This window comes from Pan troglodytes, chromosome 22 (assembly GCF_028858775.2).
Source record: "Pan troglodytes isolate AG18354 chromosome 22, NHGRI_mPanTro3-v2.0_pri, whole genome shotgun sequence".
NCBI lineage: Eukaryota > Metazoa > Chordata > Mammalia > Primates > Hominidae > Pan > Pan troglodytes.
The window spans coordinates 3,323,751-3,342,810 of NC_072420.2; the positions used below are offsets into that span (position 1 = coordinate 3,323,751).

A 19,060-nucleotide genomic window follows, 5' to 3' on the forward strand; every position below is an offset into this window, starting at 1 on the left:
ATTAACAGTATATAATACTTATTTGGTGTAGTTTGATATTTTATGAACAGTATTTAAATCATATTTGGTGTATTTTGATATTTTATGTACGGTTTATAATACATATTTCTTTCACTTTGATATATTATGTACAGTATATAATACATATTTGGTTCACTTTGATACTTTTGTACAGTATGTAAGAGATATTTGGGATAATTTGATATATTCTGTACAGTATATAAGACATATTTGTGGTTCTTTGATATTTCATGTACTGTATATAATACGTATTTGGAGTATTTTGATATTTTATCTACAGTATATAATCCATATTCGGGGTACTTTGATATTTTATGTACAGTATATAATACATGTTTGGGGTACTTTGATATTTCATGTACAGCATATAATATATCTTTAGTGTTCTTTGCTATTTTATGTACAGTATATAGTTTATATTTGGGGTATTTTGATATTATATGTAGAGTACATAATCCATATTGGGGGCACTTTGATATTTTATGTACAGTGTATAATACATATTTTGTGTACTTTGATATTTTATGTACAGTGTATAATACATATTTTGCATAATTTGATACTTTATGTACTGTGTATAGTACATATTTTCATAGTTTGATATTTTATGTGCAGTGTAAAATACATATTTTGCTTAGTTTGATATTTTATGTACTGTGTATAGTACATATTTTAGGTGCTTTGATATTTTATCTACAGACTATAATACATATTTTGCGTAGTTTGATATTTTATCTACAGTGTATAATACATTTTTTGTGAAATATAATATTTTATCTAGAGTTTATAATACATATTTTGCATAGTTTGATATTTTATCTGCAGAGTAAAATACATATTTTGCTTACTTTGGTATTATATCTAAAGTCTATAATACATATTTTGCGTACTTTCATATTTTATGTACAGTGTAAAATACATATTTTGCGTACTTTGATATTTCATCTACAGTGTGTAATACATATTTTGTGTACTTTGATGTTTTATGTACAGTCTATAATACTTTTTTTTTGGTACTTTGATATTTCATATACTGTATATAATACATATTTTGCATAGTTTTTGATATTTCATCTACAGTATATAATACATGTTTTGCATAGTTTTTCATATTTTATGTACAGTATATAATACATATATTATGTACTTTGATATTTTATGTACTGTATGTGATACACATTTTGCATATATTTTGATATTTTATGTACAGCATATAATACATATTTTGCATTCTTTGATACTTTATGTGCAGTGTATATTACATGTTTGGTATATTTTGATATTTCTTGTACAGTATATATCATATATTAAATATGTAACATATATTATATATATCATATATTGTATGTAATATACATCATATATTTTATGTTACATTTCATTTATTATATGTTATATGTAATATATTATCAATAATATATATCATAAGCTATAGATAATATATATCATACATTATAAAATCTATAGCATATGTTATATACTAAATGGCATATATTATATAATATATAACATATCTTATATATTATATATCATATTATATACCATATATCATATATCATACATCATACATTATATTATATTTATCATATATTATATAATGTATGTCATATGGTATATTTATTATATTTGGTATATATTACCTATAAGTTATTATTTACATATCATATAATATATGATTTATTGACTGTATTCTGTATTATATATTTTATTTAAAATATATTATATATAATGTATTTATAATATATTTTATAAATTATGTATTTATTTAGTAACATATATAAAATATTATATATAATAGATAGTATATAATGTATATTATATACATGTCACAAAATATAATATATATTATTGTTCATTATATAATATACATAATATTCCATATCATATATTATATAATATATGATATATTATATATATCATGTAATATATATTTTATAAATTATATAATATGTATAATATATTATATATATTTTATATAATATGTACTATATATAATATATTTTCCATAATATATTATATATAATATATTTTATATTATATGTAATATATATAATATATTTTATATAATATATATCATATATAACATATTATATATATTTTATAAATAATACATAATATGTAATATATATTATGTCATATTATATACATTATATATTATATGTAATAATTATTAGTAATAATGATAGTTTTGAGACGGAGTTTTGTTCTGTTGCACAGGCTGGAGTGCAATGGCGCCAGCATGGCTCACTGCAAACTCTGCCTCACAGGTTCAAGTGATTGTCCTGCCGCAGTCTCCCGGGTAGCTAGTACTACACCACACTGGGAGTACACCAGCTGCCAACATACCTGGCTAAGTTTTTTTGTTTAGTAGAGACAGGTTTTCATTCTGTTGGCCAGGTAGGTCCTGATCTGCTCACCTTGTGATCCTCTTGCCTTGGCCTCCCAAAATGCTGGTATTAGAGGCCTGAAGAAAGATACATATTTTTTAAATGAAGAAAAATTTCAAAAGTACTCTGCTTGGTACAATAATCAAATGTATACATTGAGGAATAAAAAATGACCATGAAACATATCGATAACTGAATATGGAAAATACAGAGGATAATTTTTTAAATAACATATTTGGAAAGCACTAACTAGTAATTTGGAGAGTTTGCATTAGACAGGCCAGTATGAACATAGCTGGAAAGAAGAAACACGGTTCCCCATAAGAAAAATCAAAATCAGGGAAAATGAAAACACAAAAGTTCAGTCTGCTCTTACCTTCGAAAAACTCAGCAAGACAGTGGCTCTTAGGACCAAGGGCAGTAGCTCCCTAATCCCACCACCATGGCGATAGGGCACAAATATTCCAGGGTGAAGGCACAATCCACATTGTGAGGTCAAACTACCGCCAGGCAGACAGGAGTGTTTTACATGTACAGGAAGATCATTGAAGGCTCACTGTTTGTTTCAAAAACTGAATCCCAAGCCCACACATTCCCTTGCTGTACTTCTGAAAATAAGTTATGAGTTGGGAAATAGGGCACCCCCAAATATACATATACATACATATGTGTATATACATATACAATTATCTATAATGTAACATATATAACATATGTAATAATTATAACATATATATAATTTTTTACATACTGCATCCTCACATTATATATAATAAATTATGTATAATATAATGCAAAATATTATATAATTATGATATACAATATAATACATATAATATTCTATAATTATATATAACATAATATGTAATTATACATATAATTATATAATTATATATGACATAATAATATATAATACATAATGTATAATATATAGTATATTATATAATATATAATATTAAATGTATAATATAGTATATAATTTATAATATCTAATATATAATGTAATATATACTGTATTACATATTACATATAATATGTAATATATTATACATATTATACATTATATTAGATGTTATATATTATATAATATATTATATACTAGATATTTTCTATCATATTTTATATTATAGCTTAATATAATATATTAGAATGTTATATATGACAAAAATTAGATTATATACAACATATATTATCAATAGTAATAATATAATATAATATATAATATATCAAGTTATAATACATATTATATATTAAGATATAGCATATATAAAATAAAATATAATCATATATAATAGAATATTATCTAATTAACTATATTTGATAAAATATATAATATATATCATCTATTATATATAATATATAACATATAATATATATAATATATGTCGTATATTATATATCATATATTATATATAATATGTATCACAAATTATATATATTATATGTTATATATGATATGTACCATATATTAAATGTTATATATCATTTATTATGAATAGTATATATCATATGTTATATATAATATATATCACATATTGTTTAATATGTAGAATATACTATATAATGTATATCATATATTATATAATATATACCATATATCATATGACATATAGCATATATCATATTATATAGCATATATCATATATACTTCATACATAATATTATATATCATATATTACATAATATATTTCATATTTTATATTTATTATATATGGTATATTTTACATAAAATATATTCTTTACATATCATATAATATACAAATATCCATATTATAGAATATATTATAAATTTTATTTAATACATATTATATATAATATATTTATCATATATTTTATATGTTATATAATTAATATGTAATATACGTAATATATAATATATATTATATTATATATATTATTTAAATGTCATAAAATGTAATACATATTATATTTCTTTATATAATATACATCATATTATATATTATTATATATATGTTATATATATTATATAACATATAATGTATGTTATATATATTATATAACATATGATGTATGTTATATATATTATATAACATATAATGTATGTTATATATATTATATATAAAACATATTATATATGTTCTATGTAATATATTATGTCACATTATGTATATTATATATTATATGTGATATATATATTACATATTATATGTACTGTATACAATATGACATAATATATAATATGTATTATGAATTATGACATATTATATATTATATATAACAAATATAATATATTATATATAACATGTATAATATATTATATAATATATATTACATATGTAATGTATAACATATTATATAATATATATTAGATATGTAATATATATTATATATTTAATTGTTTTTATTCAGAGTCTTCTTCTTTTGCACAGACTAGGGTGTAATGGCACCATCTTGGCTCACTGCTAACTCTGCCTCATGGGTTCAAACGATTGTCCTGCCTCAGCCTCCCAGGTAGCTGGGACTACACCATACTGGGACTACTCCAGCTGCCACCATGCCTGGCTAATTTTTTTTAGTTTTAGTAGAGACAGGATTCCACTGTATTGGCCAGGATGGTCTTGATCTCCTCACGTTGTGATCCTCTTGCCTTGGCCTCCCAAATTGCTGGGATTAGAGGCCTGAGCCAAGATACATATATTTTAAATGAAGAAAAATTTCAAAGGTACTCTGCTTGGTCCAATAATCAAATATATAAATTGAGGAATAAAACATAACCATGAAACCTATTGATAACTGCATATGTAAAATACAGAGGATAATATTCTAAATAACATATTTGCAAAGCACTAACTAATAATCTGAAGAGTTTGCATTTGACAGGTCAATATGAAAATACCTTGAATGCAGCAACACAGATTCAACAAGTGAAAAATCAAAATCATGGGAAATGAAACCACAAAGGTTCAATCTGCCCTAAGCTTTGTAAAACTCATCAAAGACAGTGGCACTTAGGACCAAGGGCAGGAGATCCCTAATCAAATCACCACGGTGATAGTGCATACACATTCCAGGGTGAAGGCACAATCCACATTGTGAGGTCCAACTGCTGCCAGGCAGTCAGCAGTGCTTTTCCATGTACAGGAATGTCACTGAAGGCTCAGTGTTTTGTTTAAAAGACTAATCCCAAGCCCACATATTACTACTCTGTATTTCTTAAAATAAGTTATGAGATGGGAAATAGGGCACCCCCAAATATATATATATGTGTGTATATATAAAAATATATAATTTATAAAACGTAATATATATAAATTTTATAATATATATAGCATACATATAATTTTCTTTTACATCCTGCATCCTTATATTATATATAATATATTATGTATAATATAATATATAATGTTATGTTATTATATACAATATAATATAAGTAATAATATATAATTTTTACATATAACATCATATATAATTATATATATAATTATACAATTATATATATAATAATATATAATGTTATCATATAGAATATACATAATATATAATATATGATATAATATAGAATATCATATATATAACATATTATATAATATATAATATTTACTATATAATATAATATATAATGCACTATATATTACATATAATATGTAATAAATTATACATAATATATAATATATTAGATATCATAAAATGTACACTATATTATATATTAAAAATTATATATTATAAGATATATTATAAATAATATCATAATATAATATATATTATGATATATATGATATATATTAGATTAAATATGTAATATATTACATCATATATAATAATATTATATATTATAAAATATGTTATAAGTTATATATAATATATTATGATATATTATATATAATAAATTATGATGTAATATATACTATTTATTAAGATATTTTTCACAATATATAATAGAATCATATGTTATAGACTATTATATACTATATATAATATATAACATATATAATGTATATCATATATCATATATAATATATATCATGTATTCTATATCATATATTATATATAATATGTATCATATATTACATATATCATACATTATATGTAATAAATATCAGATATTACATGTTATATATCATATATTATCTGTTATATATCATATATTATCAATAATATATGTCATATGTTCAATGTAATATATATCATACATTATATAATATATAGCATAGGTTATGAAATATTTATAATATATTATATAATTTATAACATATATTTTATAATATATATCATATATCATATTATATACCATATATCATATAATATACATCATATATTATGTTATATATATCATAAGTTATATAATATATGTCATATATTATATTTATTATAGACGGTATATATTACCTATAATGTATTATTTACATATCATATAATTTATAACTTAAATATTATATATTATATGTTTTGTTTAAAGTATAATATATATTATATATATTATATATTTTATATAAGATATATTCAATATATGATATATAATATCTAATATATATTAAATATTATACAATATATATTATATATTATATAATATATATTATAATATATAACATATATTATATAATATATATTATATATTATAATATATATTATATATTATATAATATAATATATGTTATATATTATAATATATATTATATATTATATAATATATATTATATAATATATAATCTATATTATAATATATAATATATATTATATATTATATTATATATTATATACATGTCATAAAATATAATATGTATTATAGATCATTATATAATACACATATTATATATTAAATAAAATACATAATACATATCATATATATTATATATAATAATAATATAAATTATATGTAATATATAATGTCATATATCATTTATTATATATTGTATATAATATGTAACACATATAATATATATTATATATAATAATACATAATATTTTTATGTATATTATGAGATATTATATAATATACATTTATATTACAGATGTAATATATTATATAATATATAATGCATATATATTTTATATATTATATATTTAATTGTTTTTAGACAGAGTCTTGTTCTGTTGCCCAGACTGGGGTGCAATGGCACCATCTTGGCTCAGTGCAACCTCTGCCTCCCGGGTTCAAGCGATTGACCTGCCTCAGCCTCCCAGGTAGCTGGGACTACACCATACTGGGATTACTCCAGCTGCCACCATGCCTGGCTAATTTTTTTTAGTTTTAGTAGAGACAGGGTTTCACTCTATTGGCCAGGATGGTCTTGATCTCCTCACGTTGTGATCCTCTTGCCTTTGCCTCCCAAAGTGCTAGGATTGGAGGCCTGAACCAAGATACATATTTTTCAAATGAAGAAAAATTTCAAAGGTACTCTACTTGGTACAATAATCAAATATATAAATTGAGGAATAAAACGTAACCATGAAGAATATTGATAACTGCATAGGGAAAATACAGAGGAAAATATTTTAAATAACATATTTGGAAAGCACTAACTAAGAATTTGAAGAGTTTACATTTGACTGGCCAGTATGAACATACCTTGAATGCAGCAACACAGGCTCCACATGAGAAAAATCAAAATCAGGGAAAATGAAACCACAAAAGTTCAATCTGCTCTGAGCTTTGAAAAACTCAGCACAGGCAGTTGCACTTAGGACCAAGGGCAGGAGATCCCTAATCCCATCACCATGGCGATAGGGCATACACATTCCAAGGTGAAGGAACAATCCACATTGTGAGTTCCAACTGCTGCCAGGCAGTCAGGAGTGCTTTTACAGGTACAGGAATGTCATTGAAGGCTCAGTGTTTTCTTTCAAAAACTGAAGCCCAAGCCCACACATTACTATGCTGTACATGTTAAAATAAGATATGAAATGGGAAATAGGGCACCTACAAATATATATATATATGTGTGCATATATATATAAAAGTGTATATATATATATATAATTTATATAATGTAAATATAAAACTTAAATAATATGTATAACATATATATAATTTTCTTTTACACCCTGCATCCTTATATTATATATAATATATTATGAATAATATAATATATAATGATAAGATAATATGATATAGAATATAATACATGTAATAATATATAATTATTACATATAACATAATATATAATAATATATATTTATGCAATGATATATATAATTATATTTAATATAATATGTAACATATAATATATATTATATAATATATCATATATTATATAATATAGAATATCATAGGTATAACATATTGTATAATATATAATATTTACTATATAATATAATATAAAATGTATTATGTTACTTATGATATGTAATATACTACACATAATATATAATATATTAGATATTATCAAATATATAATATATAATATATTAGATATTATATATTATATAACATACTATATAATATCATAATATAATGCATATTATGATATTATATATGATATATTAGATGAAATATTATATAATATATTACTTTATGCAAAATAATATAATATAATATAAAATATAGTATGATATATTATATGTAATATATTATGATATAATATATATTATATATTAAGATATTTTATATATAATATATAATATAATCATACATAATAGAATATTATATATTATATATAATATATAACATATATAATATATTTCATATATCATATATAATACATATCATGTATTATGCATAATATATTATATATAATATGTATCATATATTACATATATCATACATTACATGGAATATATATCATATATTATATGTTATATATCATTTTTTATATGTTATATATCAAATATTAGCAATAATATATATCATATGTTCAATATAATATATATCACACATTATATAATATGTAGCATATGTAATAAAATATATATAAAATATTATATAATATATACCATATATTACTTTATATCATATAACATATTATATACCATATGTAATATGATATACATCATACATTATATGATATGTTATGTAATATATGTCATATATTTTATTTATTATAGATGGTATATATTACCTATAATATATTATTTACATATCATATAATATATGATTTAAATATTATATAATATATTATATGTAATACATGATGTCATATAATATATATTATATATTATATGTTATTTGTAATATATAATACCTATAATATATACAATATATAATATGACAAAATGCTTTTTATGTATATTATGAGATATTATATATTATATATTATATCTTACAGTTATAATATATTATATAATATATAATGCATTTATATTATATATATTATATATATAATTGTTTTTAGATAGAGTCTTGTTCTGTTGCACAGACTGCGGTGCAATGGCACCATCTTGGCTCACTGCAACTTCTGCCTCATTGGTTCAAGCGATTGTCTTGCCTCAGACTCCCAGGTACCTGGGACTACACCATACTGGGACTCCTCCAGCTGCCACCATGCCTGGCTTATTTTCTTTAGTTTTAGTAGAGACAGGATTTCACTGTATTGGCCAGGATGGTCTTGATTTCTTCACGTTGTGATCTTCTTGCCTTGGTCTCCCAAAGTGCTGGGATTAGAAGCCTGAGTCAAGATACATATTTTTTAAATGAAGAAAAATTTCAAAGGTACTCTGCTTGTTCCAATAATCAAATATATAAATTGAGGAATAAAACATAACCACGAAACATATTGATAACTGCATATGAAATATACAGAGGATAATGTTTTAAACAACAAATTTGGAAAGCCCTAACTAATAATTTGAAGAGTTTGCATTTGAAAAGCCAGTATGAACATACCTTGAATGTAGCAATACAGGTTCAACATGAGAAATATTATTATATGTTTATATATATATAATATATAAATATTTATATATTTATCCAGGTATCTATATAAATGTTTTTATATTTGTACATATATCTATATAAATATTTACATATTTATACAGATATTTAAATAAATATTTATATATTTATACAGATACGTATATATATATGTTTATACAGATATCTATATAAATATTTATATATTTATACAGATACATACATAAATATTTATATATTTATACAGATATCTATATAAATGTTTATATGTTTATATAGATACATATATAATATTTATATATTTATACAGATAACAATAAAAATATTTATGTATTTATATAGATATCTATATAAATATTTATATATATACAGTTATCTATACAAATATTTATATATTTCTACAGATATTTATATAAATATTTATATATTTATGCAGATATGTATATAAAGATTTATATAATTATACAGATATCAATATAAATATTATTTATATATTTATGTGCATATATATTAATATTTATATATTTATACAGATATCCAAATAAATATTTATATATTTACACAGATATCTATATAAAAATATTTATATATTTAGACAGATATGTACATAAATATTTATATATTATACAGATATCTATATAAATAACATCTATATATTTATACAGATACCTGTAATAATATTTATATATTTATACAGATATCTATGTAAATAATATTTCTATATTTATAAAGATATCTATATAAATAATATTTATATATTTAGACAGATATCTATATGAATAATCTTTTTATATTTAGACAGATATCTACATAAATATTTATATATTTATAAAGATATCTATAAAATATTTATATATTTAGACAGATATCTATAAAAGCATTTAAATATTTATACAGATATCTATATAAATATTTATATATTTATAAATATATTTTTATAAATATTTATATATTTATAGAGATATCTATAGAAATACTTATATATTCATACAGATATCTATATAAATAATATTTATATATTTATACAGATATCTGCATAAATATTTCTATATTTATACGGATATCTGCATAAATATTTATATATTAATACAGATATCTGCATAAATATTTATATATTTACACAGATATCTTTATAAATATTTATATATTCATAAAGGGATCTATTTAAATAATATTTTCATATTTTTACAGATATCTATATAAATACTATTTTCATATTTCTACAGATATCTATATAAATACTTATATATTTCTACAGATATCTATGTAAATATTTATATATTTATTCAGATATGTCTATAAATATTTATATATTCATACAGATATCTATATAAATATTTGTATATTCATACAGATATCTATATAAATAATATTTATATATTTATACACATATACATAAATATTTATATATTTATACAGATAACTATATAAATATTTATATATTTATATAGATATGTATATAAATAACTATATATTTATAGAGATAACTATATGAAAATTTATATATTTATACAGATATCTATATAAATAATATTCATATATTTATACAGATATCTGTATAAAAATATTTATATGTTTAGAGAGATATCAATATAAAAAATATTCATATATTTAGACAGATATCTATATAAATAATATTTATATATTTAGACAGATACCTATATTAATAATCTTTTTATATTTAGACAGATATCTATGTAAATATTTATATATTTCTAAAGATATCTAAAAAATATTTATATATTTAGACAGATAACTACATAAGCATTTAAATATTTTACAGATATCCATATAAATATTTCTATATTTAAAAATATATTTATATTTATTTATATATTTCTACTGATATCTTTAGAAATATTTATATATTTATACAGATATCTATACATATATTCATAAAGTTACACAGATAACTATGCAAATATTTATATATTTATACAGAAATGTATATAATTATTAATATATTTCTATAAATATTTATATAAATGTATATATATTTATAGAGATATCTGCATAAATATTTATATATTTCTACCCATATCTGCATAATTATATAAATATTTATACAGATATCTACGTAAATAATATATATATCTTTATACAGATATCTATATAAATAATATTTATATAATTATACAGATATCTGTATGAATATTTATATATTCATACATGTATCTATATAAATTATAGTTTTATATTTATAAAGATATCTATATAAATACTACTTATATATTTAAACAGATATCTATATAAATACTTATATATTTCTACAGATATCTATGAAAATATTTAAATATTTGTACAAATATTTATATAAATATTTATATATTTCTACAGATATCTATGAAAATATTTATATATTTATACAGATATCTATGTAAATATTTATATGTTCATACAGATATCTATATAAATATTTATATATTCATACAGCTATCTACATAAATAATACTTATATATTTATACACATATATAAATATTTATATATTTATAAGGATAACTATGTAAATAATTATATATTTATACAGTTATGTATATAAATAACATTTATATATTTATACAGATAACTATGTAAATATTTATATATTTATACAAATATCCATATAAATAATACTTATATTTATACAGATATCTGTATAAAAACTATTTATATATTTAGACAGATATCTATATAAATAATATTTATATATTTAGACAGATATTTATATAAATATTTATACATTAATACAGATATCTACATAAATATTTCTATATTTATAGAGATATCTATATAAATATTTATATACTTATACAGATATCTATATAAATATTTATATCTTTATACAGATATCAACATAAATATTTATATATTTATACAGATATATATAAATAATATTTATATATTTAAACAGATATCTGTATAAATAACATTTATATATTTAAACAGATACCTGTATAAATAATATTTATTTGATAATACAGATATCTCTATAAATAATATTTGTATGTTTAGACAGATATCTGTATAAATAATATTTATATGTTCATACAGATATCTGTATAAATAATATTTATAAGTTTAGACAGATATCTGTATAAATAATATTTATGTGTTCATATAGATATCTGTATAAATAATATTTATATGTTCATACAGATATCTCTAAATAATATTTATGTGTTTATACAGGTATCTGTAAAAATATTTATGTGTTTATTCAGATATCTGTATAAATATTTATGTGCTTATGCAGATATCTCTATAAATATTTATGTGTTTATACAGATATCTCTATAAATATTTATGTATTCACGCAGATATCTGTATAAATATTTATATGTTTAAACAGATATCTCTATAAATATTTATATGTTTAAACAGATATCTGTATAAATACATACATGATAATACAGATATCTGTGTAAATATTTATATGTTTATACAGATATCTGTATAAATATTTATATGTTTAAACAGGTATCTGTTTAAATAATATTTGCATGCTTATACAGATATCTGTAAAAATAATATTTACAGGTTTACAGATATCTGTATAAATAATATTTACATGTTTCTACAAATAACTCTATAAATAATATTTACATGTTTATAAATATATCGGTTTAAATAGTTACAAGTTTAATCAGATATTTGTAAAAATATTTACATGTTCGTACAGATATCTGTATAAATATTTACATATTTGTTTATACATATATCTGTATAAATATTTACATGTTTATTTATACAGATATCTGTTAAAACACATAAATGCTTATTCAGATATTTGTATAAACACATAAATATTTATACACATGTCTGAATAAACATAAATATTTATAAAGATATCTGTATAAACACATAAATACTATTTATAAAGATATCTGTATAAACATAAAAATATTATTTATACAGATATCTCTATAAACATGTAAATATTATTTATACAGATATCTGTATAAACATGTAAATATTTATACAGATATCTGTGTAAACACGTAAATATTATTTATACAGATATCTGTGTGAACATCTAAATATTATTTATACAGATATCTGTATAAATTTGTAAATGTTATTTCTACAGATATCTGTATAAACATATAAATATTTATACAGATGTCTGTATAAATGTCTAAATATTTTCACAGATATCTGTTTAAACATGTAAATATATACACATATATCTGTATAAACAAGTAAATATTTATACAGATATCTGTATAAACATGTAAATATTTATACAGATATCTGTATAAACATGTAAATATTTATACAGATATATGTAAAAACAAACCTTTAAATATTTATAGAGATATCTGTATAAACATGTAAATATTATTTATTCAGATATCTGTATTAACATGTGAATATTATTTATACAGATATCTGTATAAACAAATAAATGTTTATAGAGATATCTTTATAAACAAACATGTAAATATTTATACAGACATCTGTATAAACAAACATGTAAATATTTATACAGATATCTGTATAAACATGCAAATATTTATACAGATATCTGTATAAGTATGTAAATATTTATACAGATATCTGTATAATCATGTAAATATTTACACAAATATCTGTACAAGCATGTAAATATTATTTATACAGATATCTGTATAAGCATCATATAAATATTATTTATACAGATATCTGTATAAACATATAAATATTATTTATATAGATATCTGTATAAACATATAAATATTATTTATACACATATCTGTATAAACCTATAAATATTATTTATACAGATATCGTTATAAACATAAAAATATTATTTATGCTGATATCTGGGTAAACATATAAATATTATTTATGCAGATATCTCTTTAAACATATAAATATTTATGCAGATATCTGTATGTACATATAAAGATTTATTCAGATATCTATATAAACATATAATTATTTATACAGATATGTGTATAAACATAAATATTATACAGATGTCAGTATAAACACATAAATATTTATACAGATATCTGTGTAAACACATAAATATTTATACAGGGATCTGTATAAACACATAAGTATTTTCACAGATATGTGTATAAACACATAATTATTATTAATACAAATATCTGTGTAAATACATAAAAATTATTAATTCAGATATCTGTATAAACATATTAATGTTATTTATACAAATATATTTATAAGCATGTCAATATTATTTATACACGTATATGTGTAAACATAAATATTATTTATACAGATATCTGTATAAACATAAATATTACTTATACTGATATTGGTATAAACATATAAATACTATTTATAGAGATATCTGTATAAACATACAAGTATTTATACAGATATATGCATAAACATATAACTATTAATAAAGATATCTGTATAAAGGTATAAATATTTATACTGTTGTCTGTATAAACATAAATATTTATGCAGATTTCTTTATAAACACATCAATATTTATAAAGATGTCAGTATGAACACAGAAATATTTATACAGATGTCTGTATAAATATGAATATATTTACACAAATGTGTGTATAAACATGTAAATATATACACAGATGACCGTATAAACATGTAAATATTTCACAGATGTCCATATAAACATGTAAATATTTACAGAGATGTACGTATAAACATGGTAATATTGACACAGATGTCTGAATAAACGTGTGAATATTTAGAATGATGTCTGTATAAACATGTAAATATTTATACAGATATCTGTATAAACATGTAAATATTTCTACAGATATATGTATAAACATGAAAATATTTATACATTTTTCTGTATAAACATGAAAATTTTTATAAAGATATCCGAAAAAACATGGAAATGTTATTTATACAGATATCCGAATGAACATGTAAATATTATTTATATAGATATCTCTATAAACATGTAAATATAATTTATACAGATATCTGTGTAAACAAGTAAATATTATTTATACAGACATCTGAATAAACATATAAATATTATTAACACTGATATCTGTAAACATATATATAATTTATGAAGATATCTGCATAAACATATAAATATTATTTATACACATATGTGTATAAGCATAGGAATATTATTTATACAGATCTCTGTATAAACACATCAATAATATCTAAGCAGATATCTGTATAAACATATAAATATTATTAACACAGATATCTGTAGAAACATATAAATATTATTTACGCAGATATCTGTATAAACATATAAAGATTATTTATACAGTTATGTGTATAAATATAAAAATATTATTTATACAGATATCTGTATGAACATATCAATATTATTTTTACAGATATCTGTATAAACAAACATGTACACATTTTTACAGATATCTGTATATACATGTAAATATTTATAAAGATATCTGTATTAACATGTAAATATTCTTTATATATATATCTTTATTAACATGTAAATATTATTCATACAGATATCTGTATGAAATTGTAAATATTATTTATACAGATATCTGTATGAACTTGTAAATATTATTTATACCATTATCCGTATAAACATGTAAATATTATTTATAGAGATCTTTGTATAAACATGTAAATATTATTTACATGTATATAGGAATAAACATGTAAATATTTAAACAGATGTCTGTATATACATGTAAATATTTACACAGATATCTGCATAAACATGTAAATATTTATACAGATATCTGTATGAACACGTAAATATTTATACAGATACCTGTATTAACATGTATATATTATTTATACAGATATCTCTATGAACATGTAGATATTATTTATACAGATATCTCTATCAACACATAAATATTATTTATACAGATATATGTAAAAACACAAAAATATTATTTATACACATATCTGTATAAACATATAAATATTATTTTACAGATATCGGTATAAACATATAAATATTATTTATACAGATATCTGTGTAAACACATAACTATTCCGTATACAGATATCTGCATGAACGTATAAATATTTATACTGATATCTGTATAATCATAAACTATTTATACAGATATCTGTATAAACACATAAATATTTATACAGATATCTGTATAAACAGATAAATATTTATACAGATATCTCTATAAACACATAACTATTTATACAGATGTCTACATAAACACTTAACTATTTATACATATATCTGTATAAACACCTAAATATTATTTATACAGATATCTATATGAACATATAAATCTTATTTATACAGATATCTGTATAAACATATAAATATCACTTCTATGGATATCTTTAGAAACAGATAAATATTATTTATATGGATATCTGTATAAACATATAAATATTATTTATAGTGATGGCTGTATAAACATATAAATATTGTTTATACAGATATCTGTGTAAACATATAAATATTATTTATACAGATATCTTTATAAACATTCAAATATTATTGATACAGATATCGGTATAAACATATAAGTATTATTTATACAGATATCTGTATAAAGATAAATATTTATACAGTTATCTGTATAAAGATAAATGTTTGTACAGATATCAGTATAAACACATAAATATTTATTGAGATATCTGTATAAACATATATTTGTACAACTATGTGTATTAACATATAAAATTTGTACTAATGTGTGTATACACCTTTAAATATTTATACAGATGTCTGTATAAACAGAAATATTTATGTAGATGTCTGTATAAACATATAAATATTTATACAGTTGTCTGTATAAAGATTTAAATATTTATACAGATATCTGTATAAACATGGAAATATTTATATAGATAGCTGTATAAACATGTAAATATTATTTATACATATATCTGTATGAAATTGTAAATATTATTTATACAGATATCTGTATAAACATGTAAATATTATTTATACAGATATGTGTATAGTCATGTAAATATTATTTATACAGATATCTGTATAAACACGTAAATATTTATACAGATGTCTGTATATAAATGTAAATATTTATAAAGTTGTCTGTATATACATATAAATATTTATACAGATGTCTGTACAAACATATAAATATTTATACAGATGTCTGTATAAACATGTAAATATTTTTAAAGATCTCTGTATGAACATGTAAATATTTATACAGATATCCATATAGACATGTAAATATTTACACAGAGGTCTGTAGAAACGTGTAAATATTTACACAGTGGTCTGTATTAACATGTAAATATTTACAAGGATGTTTGTGTAAACATGTAAATATTTACACAGATATCTGTTTAAACATGCAAACTTTTACACAGATATCTGCATAAACATTTAAATATTATTTACAGAGATATGTGTATAAACATGTAAATATTATTAATACAGATATCTGTATTAACACGTAAATATTTATACAGGTGTTGGTATATACACCAAAATATTTAACAGATATCTGAATAAACATGTAAATATCTACAAAGATATCTGTATAAACACGTTAATGTTTATAGAAATATTTGTGTAAACATGTAAATATTATTTATACAGTTATCTCTATTAACATGTAAATATTATTTATACAGATATCTGCATCAACACATAAATAATATTTATACTGATATCTGTATAAACATATAAATACTATTTATACAGATATCGGTATACACTTATGAATATGATTTATAAAGATATCTGTATAAACAAATAAATATTGTTTATACAGATATCTGTATAAATATATAAATATTATTTATATAGATATCTGTATAAACATATAAATATTATTTTTACAGATACCGGTATGAACATATAAATATTATTTATACAGATATCTCTATGAACATATAAATATTTATACAGATATCTGTATAAACATATAAATATTTATACAGATATCTGTATAAACATATAAATATTTATATAGATATCTC

At 19.5% G+C, this 19,060-nt stretch overlaps 1 long non-coding RNA gene across 3 annotated transcripts in view; it reads right to left on the bottom strand.

The window, feature by feature from the left end:
• Nucleotides 1–2,850, bottom strand: part of LOC112207468 (uncharacterized) — a 117,060-nt gene extending 114,210 nt beyond the window's left edge. For all 3 annotated transcript variants that reach the window (XR_010154578.1, XR_010154577.1, XR_010154579.1), the window contains exons 1-2: nucleotides 2,785–2,850; nucleotides 2,368–2,485 (exon numbers count right to left, since the gene is read on the bottom strand). This is a non-coding gene — a long non-coding RNA (uncharacterized LOC112207468). The remainder of the gene's footprint in view (nucleotides 1–2,367; nucleotides 2,486–2,784) is intronic.
• Nucleotides 2,851–19,060: the final 16,210 nt, after the last annotated feature.